The sequence below is a fragment of the Gossypium hirsutum genome, chromosome A11, assembly GCF_007990345.1.
Source record: "Gossypium hirsutum isolate 1008001.06 chromosome A11, Gossypium_hirsutum_v2.1, whole genome shotgun sequence".
NCBI lineage: Eukaryota > Viridiplantae > Streptophyta > Magnoliopsida > Malvales > Malvaceae > Gossypium > Gossypium hirsutum.
Window position 1 is genome coordinate 44,470,863 of NC_053434.1, and position 23,625 is coordinate 44,494,487.

The following is a 23,625-nucleotide window of genomic DNA, read 5'->3' on the forward strand; positions in this document are numbered from 1 at the left end:
TTTCCCTTTATTTACCACAAATCCTTGCCTCGGTTCTGGTTCAGGTTCAACTAACCCTTCTTCATCTCGAATAGTAATCGCATTAAGCTGCTTCATTAGGTTAGTTTCAGTATTACTCAGCAAGCTACCTTGTGGTCATTCGGAAATCATCATTGCCAACTGGCCTATTTGATTCTCGAGCCCTTGAATTGATGCTTGCTGATTTTTAAGAGCTATCTCGATGTTTTGGAAATGTGTTTCGGATACCGTGATGAATTTCATTAGCATCTCCTCAAGGTTCAACTTCTTTTCCTGCTGGTAAGGTGGTTGTTGAAAACCTGGAGGATTTTGTGGTCTTTGATTTCCTGGACCACCCTAAGAGAAATTGGGATGGTTCCTCCAACCTGCATTGTAAGTGTTACTATACGGGTTATTTTGAGGTCTAGAATTATTATTACCCATATAGTGGACTTGTTCCTCCTCAGTCTTGAATGATGGATAATCTGTGTTGTGTACTCCTCCTACACTTGAATCACACTTCATCACTAGATGTACCTGAGTAGAACCATACAAACTATCAATATTTTTATTTAAAAGTTCTACCTGGTTAGATAGCATGGTAACTGTGTCGAGGTTGAAAACATCAGCAGCTTTCGTCGGCTTTATTCTCATGACTTGCGACTGATATTTATTCAGTGACATCTCTTCATTAAATTTGTAAGTTTCTTCAGGTGTTTTATTGTTTAACGTTCCACCGGTGACTGCGTCGATAAGTTGCCTTGTTGAGAGGTTCACACTGTTGTAAAAAGTCTAAATCTGCAACCGTAGAGGTAACCCATGGTGAGGGCACCTTCTCAATAGGACATTGTATCTCTCTTAGGCATCATAAAGAGTTTCTAAATCCATCTGCACAAAAGAAGAGATATCATTCCTTAATTTAGCCATTTTAGCAGACAGAAAATATTTAAGTAAAAATTTTTCGGTCATTTATTCCCAAGTAGTGATTGACCCTCATGGTAACAAGTTTAACCACTGTTTAGCTTTGTTCCTCAATGAGAATGGGAACAGCCGAAGGCGAATGGCATTGTCAGAAATGCCATTGATCTTAAAAGTGTCGCAGAATCCTAGAAAATTTGCTAAATGAGTGTTTGGATCTTCGTCCTGCAAACCATCAAACTGAACAAATTATTGTATCATTTGAATTGTGTTAGGTTTCAATTCAAAATTATTTGCAGCAACAACAAGCCTAACTATACTCGATTTAGTTCCTATTAAAGTAGGTTTAGTATAATCATACATAGTACAAGGAGCAGGATCCTAATTTACTGGGTTTGCGGCAACTACAGAAGGTAACAAATTATTTTGATTATCAGCCATCTCCTCGATTGTGGTTTGAATCTCGTCCTCTTGCCCTTCCTCTATGTATCGTAGGTTTCGCCTTATTTCTCTTCAGTTTGAATGAGCTGTGCTTTCAATCTCACTGTCAAAAAGCAAAGGTCTTCACGGGTTCCTCCTAGTAATAAACTAGAGACACCTGCCAGAAGCAAATGAGAGGAAATTTAGAAAAGAAAAATTAAACTAAAAACAAGAAGTAAATTGCAATAAAAGTAAAAATGGCTAAAGTAATAAAAAACAAATGTTCCTAATATCTTAGTCCCCAGCAACGGTGCCAAAAATGTGATGGTCAAGAAACTAACTAAAAATTCGACTTAAGGCAAGCGCACCTATCGAACAGTAGTATAGTTATGGTGAGACAAGAAATATCGTATCCATAAGGACTAAAAGTACTAGTAATTACTATCTTTTTATTATCTAGCTTTAGAATTAAAGGGTGTTTTTAAACAAAACTAATTTTCGAAGATTATGACAAAGATGAAAGTTGGAAAATACTTTAGAAAAACCAATGGAGAAGACAATACGTAAGAAAGAATCCACCTAGGCTTCACTTATTACCTTTGACTTAAACAATTTATTCGCTTGACTTATTCCGTAGAAATCCCTGATTTATGTTAATATCCCTTTCGAGACTAAAAATAACTGAATCTAGGTTGATTAATTGAAATCTCTTTCTAATTAAAACCCCAATTTTTGCATTAACTCGATCTATGGATTCCCTTTTTAGATTTAACTCTAATCTGGTAGATTTATGTCGTCTTATCTCTAGGATTGCATCAACTCCACTTAATTATGAATGATCTACTCTTAAACAGAGACTTTTCCTCCACTGAATAAGCACATCAAAAACCTGAATTAGTATCCTAGAATATTAAAGCAAGTATTAAAATTCACAATTAAGAATAAGAACAAATATTTATCATATAAATCAAAGAGTAATAAGATTCGTCTTAAGTTTCATCTCCCTTAGGTATTTAGGGAGTTTAGTTTATAATAATAATGGAAAACATATCAAAGTTTGGAAAACAACAAAACGTAAAGAGACCCAAAGAACTCCTAGGAGATTGAGTGGAAGTCTTCAGTCTTGATGTAAATCCTACCTCCGAGGTGATTCCAATGGCTTTCCTTATGTATTTTTTGCCTTGTACTTTCTGTCCCCCATAATCCTCTTCTAGGGTGTTTATATAGGCTTTAGAATTCTTCCAAACCCTCAAAAGTGGCCTTTCCCAAGTAGAACTAGACTTGGGCTCGATAGGGACACGGCTGTGCGCCACGCCTGTGTGCAAGTGCTCAAGCCGTGTGTAATTCTGAGTTGGTTTCTACAATTGCCTTGCAGAACTTGCAAGATCATTGTGATTAAACTGTTTCAAGATAGAAATACATTGTTACCTCACGTAATCTTTTATGTGCTTATGTGATTAAATTAATTGTTTGAATTGACATAGAGATATGTAGAAGAGATTATTTTAATTTCATAAATATGTATGTGCATTAACACATTTTCCTATTAAAGTTTATTTAATGGGTTGAATTGACATAGAGCTAGAGTCAAGAGATGAATGGATTTTTGTAGGTGAGTATGTTCATAAGTTAGCAAATTACCTAGTTGCTGTGAATTTATTCGTAACAACATAAACATGAATTTAGTAATTCTAAGTTAAGAAATGTAATTAATCTAACACATTTATTTTATCTTGATTAAATCAGCTTTTGAAATTGCGCATTAAAACTTTATTTTATTTATTTACTTTGTTTACTAGCTTTTAATCACCTTTCAAATCAAAATATATTTTTCTTCACCAAAGTGTTTTAAATTGCATTCATAAATAGTTCTTTCCATATTCCCTGCGGGTACAATAACTCGACATTTACTTGTCACTTTATTACTTGTTGCGATTGTGTACACTTGCACATTTTCATCGTTCCAATCTGTCAGAAATGCATAGGATTGTCAGTTTCGTCGTTCAAATAGTGAAATTAGGGCTAGCTCGGGTTCGAGATTGTCGAAGACTTCATCACACTATCCAGTTACCAACTTGGTACTATTGAACTTAAGTATTTTGAGTATATGGCATGTATAGGATTATGGTCATTTTGATATATAGTTTCATAATGAATTTAGTCATTTGAAATAGCTTGTAAATTTTAATGTTTTGGTTTTGTATATAGCCATGAGAGTTGGATTAATTTGGTTGATTTGGTTGTGTATTCATATGTGCATATATCTTTAGTTATGTCTTTATTGATGGATATATGATTCTTGATGATAATTGGTAATTAGGGATACTAAACAGTTGAGAATTGATTTGGGTATGTTTGTGAGATTAGGCAAAATGATGCAAAATTGGTAGTGCTCATATTGATGAATTGAAATTATGAGTTTGGGTATTAAATTGAAGGACACATTGTAGTATTGATGTGTTTTGTCTTTGTTGGTATTGAAATGATATAAGTTATGTTTGAATGAGGTTGATTGAATGCCTATTTATGTCTTGTTTTGGTGTCATTTTGTTTAGTGTAGATGTATAGAAATTTGGGTGGGAAAATGGCTTGGTAAATATCCTATTTTTGTCCACATGGGCAAAGACATGGGCGTGTGTCTCAGTTGTGTGTGACACACAGTCAGGTTGCACGCTTGTATGTCTCTCGCTGTTGAATTAAAAATCAAGTCAGTATGCTCGACACAGCCTAGCACATCGGCGTGTGACTTGGCCGTGTGGCATAAGTTAGTATACCCTATAGGTTTGGCATGGCCTAGCACACAGCCTGGCACTCGGGTGTGTGTGTCCATTTCTAGGGCATATGGGCTAGCCACACAGGGGTGTGAGTTGGCTGTGTGACCCAAGTCAGAGAGTTACATGGGGTTGGACACGGGCTGGGACATGGCCATGTGCTCCCATTTCGAATGTCCACACTGCCAATGACACGGTCGTGTCTTTGGCAGTGTGAGACACACGGCCGGGCCACATGGGCGTGTGTCCCCTGTATTTTATAATATTTTCTATGTTTCCTTAAAATTTCTTAAGTTATCGATTTAATCTATAACCACTCTGAATGCATGTTTTAGGCCTCGTAAGCTCGTAATAGGGACAATGTGAATGATATTGAATGTTGATTTCATGATATTGAAAATGTATGTGAAATGGATGTTTATGTATGTTATAAGTCTGGTAATGCTCCGTAACCCAATTTCGGCATTGAATACGAGTGAGGGGTGTTACATTTATTGGTATCAAAGCTACGGTTTAACCAATTCTCAAACTAACGTAGCGTATGTGAGAGTCTACTTGTACATGCCATATATAACCTGTCATAGTGTGATGTCTCCTGACAGTTTAAATCGTGTTTTTGTATAGTAAATGGATCCCAATCGAGCTGTAGCTGATGATGTTGAAAGTAATGCACCAGCCTTCATTCATGGAGTAGTACAATTCGAGACGAGACCCGTAATGGGTAGTCATGGAGAAGAGGATAAAGAAGCCTTCTTTCAGAAGATGAATGAGTGGTTTACGGAGTTTGCTCGAACAAATCTAGGTGCTCAGCAACCTCCACCCACACCTAATCCCCAACTAGTTCCCGTAGCTCCTCAAGTTATGGAATTCTTAAGATTGAATAAGCCATCAGTTGATAAGATTCAAAAACATAGAGCTAAAGAGTTTAGAGCTAACGTTGACGATGATCCTGAGATAGCCGAGTTTTGGCTTGAAAATATGATTCATGTATTTGATGAGCTTTTTTGCACACTGACTGAGTGCTTAAAATGTGATGTATCACTTCTGAAGGACACAACATATCAGTGGTGGGATACTCTAGTATTAGTGGTACCGAGAGAAAGGGTCACCTGGGAATTCTCTCAAGCTGAGTTTAGAAAGAAATACATTAGTTAGCAGTTTATCGATCAGAAACACAAAGAGTTTTTGGAGCTGAAACAGGGCCGTATGTCTGTGACTGAATATGAGCGAGAGTTTGTGAGACTCAGTAAGTACACTCAAGAATGTGTTTCAACTAAGACGATTATGTGCAAAAGATTTGAAGATGGGCTGAACGAAAATATCAGATTGTTAGTCGGGATTCTAGAGTTGAAAGAATTTGTTGTACTAGTTTAATGAGCTTGCAAAGCCGAGGAATTGGGCAAAGAAAAGAGAAAAGTTAATTTCGAGGCTAGAGATTCAAGAAAGAGATCAGTGAATAAACTATATCAATCTTTATCAAAGAAATCATGACATTCATACACTCGTTCAAATACTTCAATCAGGTATCCAAACAGAGATCGTGGAAAGCAATATTCAAGTCTAAAACACAAGCTACATCAGTATCGAGTGTCGGCAGTGTAAGAAGTAATAAAACCGAGTGTCAACAGTGTGGTCAACGACATTGGTGAGTGCTGGATGAATAATGAAGGTTGTTTTAAATGTGGCTCGCAAGATCATTTCATTTGAGATTGCCCGGAGTTAGCCGATAAAGATAAATTCCAGAATGACCAAGCAACACAACTACTAGAAGAAGGCCACTGAGATATGCGGAAAATGTGACTAGTAGTAGAGGCACGGCAAAAGATTAAGTTGTGAGATCAGAGACTAGAGCACCTACTAGAGCTTACACTATTCCTGCTGGCGAGGATACGTCATCACCAGATATTATCACTAGTACATTTTCTCTTTATGAAATAGCTTTGTAACAGCCCGATTTTGGGCCTAGTTGGAATAGTGATTTCGGGACCACAAATCCGACAAGGAAAAATTTATTTTTATTATATTTTTATTGTTTTCAATTTCATTGAATGATTTCGTGAAAATTTCGTTCAAAAATTTTGACGTTTGGGCATTCAATTTAGTCAAAAGGACTAAATTATAAAAATTGCAAAAGTTGAGTTCTACATGTTAGAGGTGTCCATTTGTTTTGAAATTTTAAATTGGATGTCCTTAAATGGTAATTAGACCATTGGTTAATTTTTTGGAAAAAAAAGACATGAAATACGTGAAATAGAATATTTTTAAGTTAGGGGCATTTTGGTCATTTTGTAATTAAATGGTTAAATAAACAAAATAAAATCCAAATTTTGGTCTTCTTCAACCCCTTGGCCTAAATTTTTAAGACCACCATGGCTAGGGTTTTTTTCAAGCTTTCCAAGCTCCATAATAAGTTCGTTCTTGCCCTGTTTTTAATGGTTTTCATGTTTTTTAAATCCTTTTAACAAGATTTACCTATTTCTACCCTTGATTTGAAGTAGGGTTCATGTTTAAAAATTTACCCATGTATGACATGTGTGTATTTTGATGTTTAGTGGAGGAATACGAATGTTTGTTGTGTGTTAAACGACTTTTACTAAGTAGTTTTCGGTAAAAATGCCTAAAAGGACTAATTTGTAAAAGCTATAAAATTTGTCATAAAAGGTGATTTAGTGGAAATTGTGGGCTGCTATAGTTATGAATATGATTCAGCTAGGCTTGTATGTTAAATAAATTGAATAAATTTCATTTTACGAGCCTAGGGGAAAAATGTAAATATGACAAAGTTTAGGGGCAAAAATGTAATTTTGTCATAGTAAGATTTTTTTGGTCACAATGAATAATGTGACTAATAAATAAGCTAAATGTGATATTTTAGATCAAGGAAATTGAATTTTGGACCTAGAACGGGGGAAAAACGCGTATCTGACGATTAAGTCTTTTTCACCATTTTTGGTATTGAGGTAAGTTCGTATGTTTAATAAGCATTTAATTGTACATGTATAAATTTTTAATTGATATAATTGCGATAAATGCCTTATTATTAAAATGAAATGTGAATGCTATGGAGTACGGCATTATGGAAATGACCATGAGATTTTGTGATACACTATGCAATGATATGATCTAAAATAAGTCTATGATACATGATGACATTTTGATGAGCTATAATTTCATGTTTAAATGTGATTATCTCTATTATTATCATTATGAAGAATTATGTGATTAATCATTACCATGATTTATGTGATTGGTCCTCTGGACAAGTTCAACGAAGACGTGTAATTAAGGAAATCCTTATTGAATCTTAGGAATAGTTTAGGATACAAGTGACATGTCACTAGGAACTATGTGCTCTGAACTCATTGATTTGTGGTCTGAGTTCATGATATACGTGACATTCGAACTCATTGAGTTGTGGTCTGAGTTCGTGATATATGTGACACATGTTTTGGCGTTCGGGTACTAGTCTCGTATATGCTATTAATGGCGAGGTAGACCGGCGTGTGTTGCGAATACCTAACAGCCTGCATGAGTAGACCCATGAGTAGCTCGTAAATGAGCAACTTATGATCTGAGATATGAAGTAGCATTGGCTACACAAGAGGCACTTAGGTGCAAGCTTCCGATGTATTCGACAGTATTCCAAGTGTTCAACGGGTAGTCCAAAAAAGAAGTTCAAATCGTAACCCGTTGAGTATATCAGAGATGAGAAAGTAAGTGATTATGATATGAGATAGTATAGGTACGTACTTGAAACTCATGAGTAATGAGCTTAATATATGATGAACATGTGGTAAAGTTGTACAAGAGAAAGTTATGATTATAAGATCTTGATGAGATGTAAATGAATGAATCATGATTATAAGACTTTCTTGTACACTATGCTAATGATATGAATTACAATATGATTAAGATACTTGATCATCTTGTGGTGAATTACATTTGAATGAGTGATGAGTATGGGGTAATGTATAAATTATGTGTTCATAAGTTACAACATGGGAGGGTAAATGTGTGGTAAGAGTTGTAAATGGAAAGTATGTAGGTATAACCTTGAAATAATTGTGATTTATGTTATGTTGTGTTTACATTATTGGTCTAAGTAAAGAAATGGCATGAAATGCTTATTATTTTCATACAAGCTTACTAAGATTTAAAGCTTACTCCCTCCTTCCATTTCCTTTAGTGTTGTCAGGTTGGCTCGAGGTTGGAGATAGTCGGAGGCAGCATCACACTATCAAATTATCAATTTGGGGTATTGAAAGTCTTAAATGTTTTCGAGTGAGTGCCATGTATAGAGGCTTAGTTATTATGATATGTGTTCTTATGATTTGGCCAAAGATGTTGGCTTATATTGATTCATTATATATAGCCATGAGATGTGGCTTATATTGGTCATGGGTTTGTAAGCCTATTTATATATGCTAATGTCTTGAGATGTGGTTATGTGTATGCATGTGCTATGATTTCATGTGCTGTGGTCACGCTTGTTTGCTATGAATGGATAGTGCCATGGCATATATACATATGTGCTTGATGAATGCATTATGACCAATCGAAGTGGTCATAGCCATGGAATAAATGTGTGATATGGTAATAAGATAATAATGCCTTGAATAAGAATGCTTGATGATGAAGTTGAGATTAATTGGTAAGTTGATAATCATAGTATAAAGGTAAATATAGTCTTCAAAATGACAAGTCTAAATGAATAAGAATTGGTGTGTTTAGATGTGGTATAATATGAGTAAGTGGAACACATGGATGATGGCATGTAAATGTTATAAGTGTGCCTTAAATGAGGATGATTAATCATTAAATTGATGCTATGTTATATCCTTTGATGTGTATAAGTATGGTTGGGTTTAAGAGTAACAAAGGGCTTAGAAAATAGCCTATGTATTGGCCACACGGGCAGAGACATGGCCGTGTGTCTCAGCCATGTGAAGGACACGGCTTGGAGGCATAGGCGTGTGTCCAGGGCATGTGAACTCTGTAGCATTTTTATGAGAATTTAATTCATCACACGGCTTAGTACACGGGTGTGTGGCTTGGCCATGTGGTTCATTTTGTTTTCTATGTCATAAATAGAGAGTTACACGGCCTGAGGACACGGGCGTGTCCCTGTGTCTACAAGGGCTTGTGACCCTGTTCCATGAAAAATTTTCTAAGTTTTCCTAAAATTACTCAAAGTTCTCGATTTAACCCCGAACGTATGTTTTGGGCCGCGTAGGCTTATAATAGGGTCACTATGATTGAATGTTGATGATTTTGAATTGAATGAAATTTTATGGCTCAGTTTTGTATGTTTGTTTACGTTTCAGTCCTGTAATGCCTCGAGCTTGTCTCTGCGTTGGATACAGGTAAGGGGTGTCACATTTAATGGTATCAGAGTTATGGTTTAGTAGGTTATCCGACTAACCTAGCATGTGTAAGAGTCTAGCTATACATGCCACAAATCTATAATAGTGTGATGTCTCCTGACGCGAATGAGAATTATCTTGTTTACACAGAGGTACTCTCCAACTGAGCTACACCCGGCCATGTTGATAGTGGTACTAAAGTATTTGGGTAAAGTGCAATTATGATGAGTTGAAAATCAGAAAGGTATGAATAAGAGCTCATGATATGTATGTGATGAGGTATGATATGGAAGTTTATATTGTGATAAGCTTATCAATGTTTGCTTGATATTCGTATGATGTTATGCGCTCGACTTATTTGATTAAGTGAATGTAACGTGTAAAGTCACTCAAAATTCATGAAATATATACAAGAGTGCACTTGTTTAAATAAGATAATCAAAAAATTTGTGAAACCTAAATATGTGTGGGAATTCGCTTGAAATGAATTGTATAACTATTGTAATACCCCTAATCCGTATCCATCGCCAGAATGGGATTACGAGGTATTACAGAACGAGACACAACTTCCGGACATTCATGGATACACATAGGAATTAATCATTTTATTCACCATATATGAACATATACTAACCAAATCGAAACATTACAGGTTACACGTAAATCAACAAACATACAACCATAAATCAATATCAGCTGGCCCAATATAAGCATAGGAATTAAATAACTTATTACTCATTATTTAAGACCAAATATACATGCAACCTTTTATAAGTTTTGACTAAACCAAGCTTACTTATTTACTATTCCACTAATACCCACACAAAAATGTCATATAACATATACTTAATAATTAAAGCACAATTAACGAAGCCACATACTAAACTTGAATCAAACCATAAAACATAAGTCTCTATTCATATGGTTAATTTCTAAAACTTTAGCTGAAAATTAAAACATACTAAATACATATGCTTTATTTAATGTCTACTTTCATTTTACTCTATTACTTTACACGCATGTAACATCTCTTATAACTAAACCAGTATGTCAATCATAATTTGCATTTCACATCACAAATATGTAAATATACATATAACATAGTAAACACTTATCTAAGGCTATAAAGTATCAAAGCCGAATCTAAACATGTTAATATCACCTTTCTTCCAATGTATCAAAGATCATACATAAGATCAATTCATTGAACACAAATTCGGTTATGCACACACACACACATATATATAGCCAAAATTTATATTCAATTCATAATGTACCATTTATTCAACTTAAATATTTGTATTTCCAACCTAAATGACCATTCCATAATCAATAATTCATTTTGTATTTTTACCTACTCAATTAACCACGTAGTTATGACAAATTAATAAGCAATTACCACATTTCATATAATAATCCATTTTCAATCTCAACTGCCAAATACATTCATCCATGATACCAACCATATCTCACGCATATCATGTATCATTATCTTTGTACATAATCAAGCCACAACCATTCATTAAGCATATTACTCAACCATATATCCAACCATAATTTCACCTATAGCCATAACCGAATACCAAAACACATAATAACACCTTAACAAAACTTATCAACAAAGTTCACATATATTTATCTATGTATAAACCATAGCCGAATCACCAAAACCACAACCAAACATAACCACAATTTGATAAAACCTTAAAATTGAACTTAACAAAATAAACAAGCCATTTTCACATGGCTTATTTATTGACACATACCAAAATCAAACATATCCAAATATAATCTAGCCTATACATGCCATAGGTTCAAGTTCAAACGTATAAAGTACCAAAAACAGTCGATAGTGTGATAAACTTCACTGACAATCCCCGAGCTCATAACTTGACTCCAAAATCTATAAAATAGAGGCAAACATACACACACAGTAAGCTATCATAGCTTAGTAAGTCATAAGAAAATAAATAACTCAATGACATAATCAACTCAAATTAACCAAGCTAATTCATGCTATTATAATCACATTTAATTTCAAGCTTACAGTTTCATATACAACATATACTTTCATATATAAACTTTATCTTGGCCGAATATACATATACATATTATTAAAGTATCATTCAATTTCAAATCCGTAATATCATTATGTAACCGAATATATGTACACTTATATACATATACTCATGAATCAAACTTTAATATTACATACTTATGCATAACATGTAGCTGAATATACTTCACAAATACACATATATTTACATTAACATCATGTATAATTTGCATCACATATTAAATAACCAACTTACCTTATTTTCAAATAGGTAATCAACTATCACATACCTGATCACTTTAGCTCGATTTACATATTTGATCAAAACTTATCATTTCCCATTGAACCATTTGGAATTGAATAGATTACTCGGATAATCACACATATCGTGCAATGCCAATGTCCCAGACTTGGTCTTACATGTAATCACATATCGATGCCACTGTCCCAGATAGGGCTTACTCATAAACACATATCGATGCCAACGTCCCAGACGTGGTCTTACTCACACACATATATCAGAATCACATATCAATGACAACATATTAAACGTGGTCTTACTCGCATACACATATCGTTTTAACCATGCTTTAAGTAAATACCAAAATGCTTGATCCATATATCAAACAAATAATCATATCATACCACTTAAAGACCAAACTTACTCATTCTTTTACTTCATGATATGTGCATAAATATATGAAATGAAACTTAAAAACCGATTCTCTAAATGCCAACTTATACATTGCTTAATCATCAAACATAAATCATTTTTACTAGAATATTAGCCAATTCAAAAATATACCATTTCATTTACCATAATTTAGGCCAAAAATATTTCATATTTAATACAAATAACTTATAAATAAACATTCGGCTAATTGATAAATCTTTAATACAACATTTGTAATATACATCATCAAATCCTTATAAACCAACCTAACTAATTTATTACATAACCAAATGTACCATTATAAAACTGAATTATAAGATCATATAACTCATAATTCACACCACAATCACATTTTTTTATTACTTAATGCCGATTCTTAACTCACTAATAATCATTACAATTATTTATAGATCACATATATTGAAATTTAACAACATCTATTTGCTTATAAACTTACCTCGGACAACGATAACCGAAACGAGACGACTATTCAACAACTTTGATTTTCCCCCGATCCAAATCTAATTTCTTTAATTCTTGATCTATATATATTCAAAATAAACTCATTCAAACATAATTCCATTCAATTTAGTCCAAAAACACATAAATTGGCAAATTACTATTTTACCCCTGACATTTTACACTTTTTACAATTTAGTCCAATTTGCACAAAACATGCAAAATTTGCACACACTATGCGTAGGCCAAATCTTCCTTATGCTCATACAAGTCCATAAATTTCATTTATTTCTCATTTTAGTTCCTCAATTTATTATTTTTGCAACTTAGCCCTAATTACTCAAATTCATCAAAAATTCCAATATAAAACATATTAATCCAAAACATATCTTTCATAATTCATCAACTAACATCACAAAGCTCAATTATTCATCAATGGCATAACTCAAAATATTCATTAAAATCATAAATTCAAGCATGGGCTTTGTACATTACACTGCAACGATCTCGAAAACGTAAAAATTATAAAAAATCGAGCTAGTTACATACCTTAATCAAGCTTCAACAATGGTTAAATACCCTAAGCTTTATTTCTTTTCTTTCTTTTTGTTATTCGGTCATAGGAAGAAAGATGAATAAATGGATTTTAATTTTATGTTTTATATTATTATAACTTATTAATCATTTTACAATTATAACTTTTATAATAAAATTTTAAACCAATATAATTCATGGTTATAACCGTCTATCACTTTAACAATGGTTATATTTCATTATAAATACCTCAAATTAAAAACACAACAACAATTCAGCCCTTTCACATTTAACCATCAAATTTTTATTTTACGCGATTAAGCCCTTTTATTAAATTGGACACTCAAATGACAAAATTAAAACACAAAAATTTCACACATATTAATTCACAAATAATAAGCACAAAAAATGATTTTTAAAATTTTTTTGACTCGGATTCATGGTCTCGAAACCACTATTCTGAATAGGGACTAAATCAGGCTGTTACAACTATGATGATATTATGATGATTATGAAAGTTATGTCATATGCGTGTATATGAGAGTTGAGTTAGAAGCCTTACGACCTCACCCCCTTCTTACCAATGAGGTGTTTTATAACGAAATTTCATGAGAATTATATTGAATAAGTTCCCAAGTATGAAACTAAAGAGTTTGGTGGTAAAACAATTATAAATATGATCAGAGATTGAGAACGGGTTAGCAAGAAAACATAGGGCTTGAAAGTTATCAGATTGATCTAAAGATTATTCGATTTACGTAATATCACAGTTAGGGAAGAGATTAACTTTGGTAAATTGGCTTATTCAGGCACGATGTTGAAAGAATGTATTAATTGGAATTTCTTCTGAACTAATTTTCTTTAGTGAAAGAAATAATGCAGAACTAGTGATGGCAGAAATAGTTGAAGGAATAATATTTGAAATGTAAGATATCTGAGTATGGCAGATTATAGTTGACCAGATTACGACAGTCTCTTCTAGGGCACTCTATGTGATTATTTGTTCTCAGAAGTATTCTTGTGGCTATCTATTCTCTACTAAAATTTTAATTTCCGGGAATGTTTTCTATTCATAATGATAGACGAAGGCATTGTTAGTGTGATTGGTTATGATCTGTATTGCTCTATTACTCTCTCTAGCATTCTATTACATTCCGTCTTTTGGGAATTGATGAGAAAATGCGTATGATGCTATGGCTTTGTTTCTTTTGATTGTTACGCTATCCGATATTTAAATATATGAAAGGCGCATTGTTTACGTTGCATTTAATTCCAATGGGTTTGCATGATGTTTTCTTCTGGACTTCTGTAAGAGTATGCCTAAAGATCAATCACGAGATGGTTGTAATAACATACTTGATTTATCATGTTTATTGATATAAGGCGTTGCCATTATTATTTCAGTTTCTTTTCAGTGTACATAAATAAACTGTTTTATAATAATGTCCTGAGAATAATATGATTATTCTTAAAAGATCCTTAGTCAAGTATTATTGTTGGCTAGGACAACAATAATGCATTAAGACTAACTTGTAGTTGATTGATGATAAAGAGTTGTCATTGATATGGAGTGTCAAAATCAATGCATGAATATGTGTGTTAGAGAACAACATATTGGACTGACCTGCTATGAGTATGTTTCTTGGATTATTATGTAATTGTCACAACATTACTCATAGTGATTAATATGTACATGATCCTCATACTTGAGATTATCATTATCCCAACATCGTGAGTTGTATATTTTGATATAGTCAAACGAGCATTGTAACTGGTTGTTCTATAAAGACTGATGTTGGATATACCACAATCTATGTAGAGGGATATGGTTGATCAATATAGGATAAGTCCCTCTTACATAATGGGAGTAATATCTTAGGCCACTTGATTGAGTGAGACTAGAAATGCATGGCCATGCTCAAATAAGTTGATATGAGATGTCATACTTATTTGTGTATCATATTTCACTTAAGATATCAATAAACATGGGATGGAATATGCAAGTGTGACTATTCCATGACTTGTGTCCATTCCAAAGATATAGGACTTAAGGATTAATGCATGAAAGGTTAATCACAAAAGGTTATGTCGAATCATGACTTCTCGTAACTTTGGTAGCAATGATGCATTGCTAGATACCACTCATTGTTTGTAACATTAGAATCGTTCTAATATTACTGCTAACGTTACAAGAACCTATAGGGTCACACCCTATGGTTGAAATGAACGGAGTAAAACATAGTTGGTATTGTATTCTGATTGTCAGATGAACTAAATTAATTATAGAATTAATTTAATTGGGCAATCAAATTGTTGAACATACTATACGTACAAGGATGTTGTACACATAATCAGAACATAATTTCATTAGTATATGAATTTGGTTCGTATATAAGTTTAAATAAATATAGTTTACCGAAAACTTTATTATAATTAATGTAATTATAATTTTCGGTTAAACATTATTATATTTATTTTAATGATGATTATTATGTTCAGATTAATTTTAATGAATTAATATTCATTAAAGAAAAGAAAGATATACCAATTAAAAGGGTGTTATATATGGAAAAGGTAAAAACCCTAAAGAAATAATATATAAATAAGCCCGAAACTATGCTAAAGGGTCTAGCAGCCGTCAAGCATAAAAATCACTGAAATAGTTTTTGAGATTTTTCTACCGTTCATTGTCAACTGGGTGGACTACGTAGAGGCCGACATCAGAAAGGTTGCGGCTTGGTTCAATAGTGGTTCAGGATTCCCATTGCCTAGGCGTTGTTGTCTACTTAGATTGAAGTTTTGGTAATTTCGAAACCTTTTCTCACCCCGATACGTTCTTTACACATGGATCCATGGTTTGGATTGCCAGAATATCTTTAATTATTTTATTTTTCTGCTGCGCCTTGGAGGCACCGGCGTTCCAACAACTTCTTCCCTCTGAGGAATCATCAAAATCTTTACTATTTTCTTATGAAAGCTGTTCTCTGTCTTTCAATATGGTGTCATACCTTGGATTTCTCTATTTTGGATTTCTTTATCTCAGTTTCATTGCCATCTTTATTCCATAATTTGTTAATCATGGCTCATATCTAAGGTGTGTTCTTCAACTTGTTATAACTATATCAATTATAATTATGCTTCTGGTTTGATCATAGTAACGTGGTGATTCTAGTATTCAAATTTTTCAATATTTTTTGTAAGGACTTGACGTCGATAAGGGCATCAGTGGTGAAATCACAAGCTTCAATTTGTGTGATGGATTTCTTTTCTCAGGTAAGTTAATGAAAGTCAATGCATTCAATCGGGATGTCTTTGTTTCTTTGAGCTAATGCAATTGTAAAGTTCTTGATTAGCATGATAAGAGAATTTTGAAAGATTGTTGTTTGAGTTGTTTTAATAGCATGAAGAAAGAAGCATTTTGAGATGTGTTATTCGATAGTTGAGATCGACTTGGTTGTTTTTATCAGAGTGAGCTGGTCAGTTGAAATGTGATTTGAGTTGCATGTAGTTAAATTGTCCTCAGTTATTGTAACAGTCTGATTTAGACCCTATTCGAAACGGTGGTTTCAGGACCATGAATCCGAGTTAGAAAAATATTTTAAAATTATTTTTTGTGTTTATTATGTGTGAATTTATGTCTGTGAAATTTTCGTGCTTTAATTTTGTCATTTGAATGCTCGATTAAATAAAAGGGCTTAATCGCGTAAAATGAAAATTTGATAGTTATTTGTAAATAGGCTAAATTGTTATTGTTCTTTTAATAGGGAGGTTTTAAGATGAAATTAGACCAAATGGATATAGCATGGACGGTTAAGGACATGATTATAATGGTTTTGAATTAATTTATAAAGGTTAATTATGTAAAATGCATAATATGTTAATATATCATAAAACATAAAATAATTAAAAGCCATGTTCTTCATTTTCTCATGACAAAAACTAAAGAAAAGAAAAAGAAATAAAGAAAGCTTGCGGTTCAGCACTATTGAAGCTTGATTCAAGGTGCGTTCTAGCTCAATTTTTGATAATTTTTACGTTTTTGAGATCGTTGCTATGTTATCTACAAAGCCCATGCTTGAATTTTTTTTTATAAATATTTTGAGCTATGCCATTATTTAAAGCCTGTGATTTTTGTTGTTTGATGATGGAAAATAAAAGATATGTAATAGATTAACATGTTTTGTATTAACATGTTTTGTATTGGAATTTTTGATAATTTTCAGTAATTAGGACAAAATTAAAAAAATAATAAATTGAGGGACTAAAATGTGAAATAAATGAAATGTATGGACTTGTATGAACACATGGAACATTCGACCTAAGCATAGTATGTGCAAATTTTGCATGTTTTGTGATTTGTGCAATTTGGACTAAATTGTAAAAAGTGTAAAATGTCAGGGGTAAAATGGTAATTTTCCCATTTATGTCTTTTTAAACTAAATTAAGTGAAAATATATTTGAATGAGTTTAATTTGAATATGTTTAGATCAAGAACCAAAGAAATCAGATTTGGATCGGGGGAAAACTAAAGTTGTCGACTAGTCGTCATGTTCCATTTTTCATTGTCCAAGGTAAGTTTATAAGCAAATGGATATTGTTAATTCTAATTATATACGAGTTTATAAAATGAAATTAAATTATATGAGAATATATATGTGAAAGCCAAATGTGAATATGCTTGGAAAATAAGTCTACGAGTTCGATTCGATTGAGTTATGACATTTGAAAGCCCCGTTTGAACCATAGGATTCTGATATGTGTTTTTCTGTAAGACGACGTCTGGGACATTGGCATCGATATATGTGTTTTCGTGTAAGACCACATCTAGGATGTTGGCATCAATATATGTGTTTTCGTGTAAGACCATGTCTGGGATGTTGGCATCGATATGCGGTTACAAGTAAGACCATGTCTAGAACATCGGCATCATATTTGATTCATGTAAGACCCTATCTGGGACAGTGGCATCGACATGAGATAGCATGTAAGACCACATCTGGGACATTTTGTAACGCTCCGAACCCGGGACCGTCTCCAAAGTCGAGCACGAGGTGTTAACGGACTTAATTCATTAATTAAACAGCTCAAACAATTTATTTTAGAACTTCCAGATAAGCTGGCTAACTGCATCACAGTTGTTTAAAAATTCATATCTTGAGTTAAGAAACTTGAAATCCAATTCCATAAATTTTTCCTGAAACTAGACTCATATATCTATCAACTAAATTGTTTCTAGAATTTTTCGTCAGGCCAACTTGTACATTTTATTAGTTAAATTCTCCCCTCTTTCAGGGTTTGACTACTCTGACCCCTGTGTATTATGAATTAAATATCTCCCTGTACAAAGTTTCAATTATTATGTCGTTTGTTTCTTATAAAACTATACTCAATAAGGAATATGTACATGTAAATCATGACTTCTATTTATCTTTGTAAATTTTTTGGTGAATTTCCAAATTCAGAACAGGGGATCCAGAAATCGCCCTGGCCTTGTTTCACAAAAATTTAAATATCTCATAAAATATAACCCATATACCTGTTTTGTTCCATCCATATGAAAATAGACTCATCAAGATTTAATTCTATATCTCATTCACTATCTAAATCAATTTCTACTATTTTTAGTGATTTTCCAAATTCACGTCATTATTGCTGTCCGATACTGTTTTAAAGCTAATTTCACCTTTTTCATGATTTCCATGGAATAACTAGTATTTAGGCATACATAACACCAAACATGTCCTTGATTAGCCATTCCAACAGCCAATCATTATCAAGCATTTACATACCATTCATCAGCCATATCATAAGATCATACACACAAAATGGCTACGATGCTATACATGCCATACTCAAAATGAAACGACTAGCTTCACCAAAATAATCCTCGTGATAGTGTGCCCGGACCTCCGACGTACTTTACGATCCCCGAGTTAGCTTGACAAAACTATAAAAAGAAGGAAAATAAAGGGGGTAAGCATTAAGCTTAGTAAGTTTGCATGCAAATAAATAACAACATTCATAAGAATTATCTTACTACTTGGCGTGATACTACTTAATGCAACTTCATTAATTGTCATAGACATATTTTAAACTTCTTCACTTACTCACTTACTTAAATACTTACTTAATCAAATTTATTAATACATTTTACTTAACTTTTTCCTTATCAAGCATACATGAACATTATGTACTTACCTTTGCTCTTCTAGCATGAACTTGTCTTACCTTTTTAGTATAACTCGTCTTACCTTACCTTACCTTGATATTCTCTTTAAATTTTCTCGTTGAACCACTTGGAATACTAAGGATACGCGGGTACCCTACCATTTCCATGACTTGTCATGCTCTTATGTGGTATCCTTTTAAAACTTACCATTGCCATGTCTTGACATGGTCTTACATGGTATCCTTGCCTTATGAACTCACCAATGCCATGCCTTGGCATGGTCTTACATGGGACCTTTGCCTTATAGTAACTTATCAATTCCATGTCTTGACATGGTCTTACATGATTTCCTTGCCTTAGAAACCTTACAATTTCCATGCCTTGGCATGGTCTTACATGGTATCCTTAAACCCTAATGTCATGACATTTGTATCCTACACATTCTTAAGGTTCAACTGGGACTTTCTGAAATTACTTCTCTGTCAATTCATGCTTGAGTCTACTTTGAATAATTTCATGAAATAAATATACACATGCTGGAAATTAACAAAATTAACATAAAATAATAGAATATTGCATTTATTTACCGCAAACTTACCTCGAAACAAAATAAAATCAACTATATCGATTTAGTCCACTATCTTTTTCTTTCCGTGATCTAACTCCGAATTTTGTTCTTCTTGATCTATAATAAAAAAAATTAGCTTATTTAATACTCACATTTATTAAAACATTCCTTGACCCAAACTTTGACAAAATTACATTTTTGCCCCTAAACTTTTACATATTTACACTTTTTCCCCAAGGCTCGGAAATTAAACTTCATCCTATTTTCTTATGTTTTATGACATGCTGATAATTTTTCCCTTCTATGACAACATCAAATTCTCACTCTAACATGTACTTATGACTATTAGGTATTTTTATCGATTAAGCCCTTTTACTCGTTTTCACTTAAAACAGAGTAGCACAAGTTGGCTAACATAATTTAAAACCTCATATTCTATCATAAAACACCAAAATACACAAATTTCACCTATGGGTATTTTTCCAAATGTAAACCCTAGGTTGAATTATTGCTAGAATAAGCTTAATCAAGTTATCGGGACTCCGAAAACGTAAAGAACATTAAAAACATAAAGAACATTAAAAACGGGGCTTGGAATCACTTACTATGGAGATTGGAAGCTTGGAACAAACCCTAGCTATGGAGAAACCTTGAAATTTCGGCCTAATGAAGAAGATGGACAAAAATTGGCTTTTAATTTTGTTTTTAATTCATTTTACTAACTAAATGACCAAAATGCCCTTAATTAAAAACTATGGTGTTTTATTTTCCTTTAGGTATTTTTGTCCAAACTAGTATAATGGTCTAATTACTACCCAAGGACCTCCACTTTAAAAACCCATTACTCACAAGTACTTAATACCTTTGTGAACTAGAACACACATTTTACAACTTTTGCAATATAGTCCTAAATATCAAATTAGACCTTCTATCGATAAAATTTCTAAATGAAATTTTCACACAATCATGCAATCATGCCATAAACTATAAAATGATAATAAAATAAATTTTTCTACCTCAGATTTATGGTTTCGCAACCACTGTTCCGTTTAAGCCCCAATTTTGGGATGTTACACGTTGGCATTGTATGGTATATGTGATTAACTGAGTAATCTATTCGATTCCGAATGGTTCAATAGGAAATATCAAGTTAAGATCGAATGTAATATCGAGCTAAATTGTCTGGTATGTGCTAAGTTAATTGATTTGAAAGTTAAGGTAAGTATATATTTGAGATTAACGAATGAAATATGCATTATGAAATTGAGAATTATATATGTTTATGAGCTTTCGTGTATTTGGCCAAGTTACTATAATTAAATATTGTTCATGTGATGATGTATGAGTTTCAAGTATGTAAAATATGTATTTGACTAAAGATTATTTATTTTGGTTTAGTTGATTAAATACAAATGTTCATTTGATTATTACTTGCTTCTGACTTACTAAGCTATGATAGCTTATTGTGTGTGTATATATTTTCCCTTGTTTTATAGATTTTGGAGTCAAGTTACGAGCTTAGGGATCATTAGCAAAGTCCAACACACTATCGACTGTCTTCGATATTTTTATAAGTGAACTTTCGAAACTATGGCATGTATAAGTTGGATTATACTTTTGAAATGTTGGATTTTGGTTTATGTATAATTTAAGCCATGCGAAAATAGCTTAACTTCTATGCTTGAATTCGGTTATGTTTAATTATGCTTTAAGTTCATATTGGTTATAATGCTATGTGCCATGAATGAATGGTATTTGTGATATGTGTTTTGTGCATTCAAATTGGTCGATGATTTTGGATGTGGTTTTAGTGAATCGGCTAAGATATATATATAATAGTATGAATTATGTTTGTTATGCTACCTTCGATTAATATGATTTGATTATGTTTTATATGTGTTAGTAATGGTTTAAAATTAGTTAATGAGTATATTTGAATAAATGTTGAAATGAGATAATGAATATATTTGATTAATAGTTCAACATTTGTATATATATTTACATTCTTGCTTATGATGCATTAATTTGACATATACATTATTTCAAAGTACATATATTGATGTGATTGGTCATGTGTTTTGGTAGTGAGTTGAATGATGATTATATAAAGACAAAAATATTTCAGTTGTGGTTTTATATTGATGTATTGGGAAGATATGATTTGCATTATAAATAGTTCAAGTTATTGAACTCAATACAAAGAACATATGTGTTTGATATGTTTGTTATATAATTCGATAAAGAAGTTATGTTAGTTATAATGTATATTCGGTTATGTTATTAAAATATTTTGATGTGTTTTTATGGCATATTTTATGAGATGGATTGGTATGATTCTTGTATATATATATTTGGTGATTTAAATTTTGACCACTTGAATAGTAAAAAGAAATGTAAAGTTAATATTATAATCGAATGGCCATAAGTAAAATTAAGTATATTCATCAATGATATGAGAATGTATATTTGGTTATATGAGTGTTAATTATGTATGAAATTAGCATGTTAATAGGGTGTATTATGGGTTGTATTTTTTGTTTAATTAATGTTTCATAGTGGTATACTAAAATGTGTATTATATATTGTATTAAAAATATGTTTGTTATTTATTAATTTAAAGTGGTATGTTAGCATGTATTTGATATATGTATCTAATGTCTTAAGATATGCGCATGAAACTATCATATAATAATCTATGTTATAATTTTTTAATTATTTGGATGTTAAAGGAAAAAACACATTTGATTTGTATAATTGAAATTGTATTATCTTAAGCATGAATAGTAATGTTTAACTTACTTAAGCTGTGTACGGTTTGGTAATGCCTCATAACCCCACTCCGACGATGGATACAGGTTAGGGGGTGTTAAAATTATGGTAATCAATTTTGTGCATTCACGTGTATTTCGATGGACAGTTTGAATGAAGGATTGATATTCTAGAGAGTATGATACCGAGATATACCTATTAGATATGATACTGAGATATACCTATTAGATTTGTTCTAATCTGATGATGTTATTATGAGTTAAAGTTGTTCTAAATGATTTGGTTATCACATTTATGAAAATTCAGATGGTTTGTACATGTGAGCAACGTTGAAAGCAATTGAAGGTATTATTAACCGAAGCTCTGGTTTTGAGTTCAGTTTGAATTGAGTAATGAATTTATGATTTTTTTCAGTGATGCACTAGTGAACGGATTAGAATGTGATTAATTGCTAGAATGTAAAGTGATGGCTCATGTTTTTAGACGGTTAATATCACATTAAAAAGAACTGTTCGACTGGTGATTTAGAGACGACCACTTTTATGTCTGTGTTGTAAATTTGATGATATCATGTGTTCAATGGAAAATGTCATATGCTTCATAATCCTAATGGTTTAAAGTATCTAATGTTACAGAAAAAGATCTGAAGTTTAAGACATTGTTAATGGATTTAGATACTAAAAGATTTCGAGTAATTGTCGATCAATCTCCGAGAAAGCAGTTATAGTTACAGATGCTTGGATGGAAAATCCTTAATTATTTTTGTGAGTATTTGTTACTGGATTGATCTTATTTGATGATGGTCTGATTTTAGCTAAATAAAAAGCTAAAGTGATGGGTTCTTTGCAAGTTTGAAAAACTCAGAAATGTGTTAGTGAGTGATGAGCTAAATGAGTACAGTGAGGATCGACTTTTGATTCTGAACTTC

The 23,625-nt window shown here is 32.4% G+C and overlaps 1 non-coding gene across 1 annotated transcript; it reads left to right on the top strand.

Moving 5' to 3' along the window:
• The first annotated feature begins 811 nt into the window (after nucleotides 1-811).
• LOC121210615 (small nucleolar RNA R71) lies at nucleotides 812-918 on the top strand. Its single transcript, XR_005905729.1, has one exon. It is a non-coding gene; the product is annotated as a small nucleolar RNA R71 (small nucleolar RNA).
• Nucleotides 919-23,625: the final 22,707 nt, after the last annotated feature.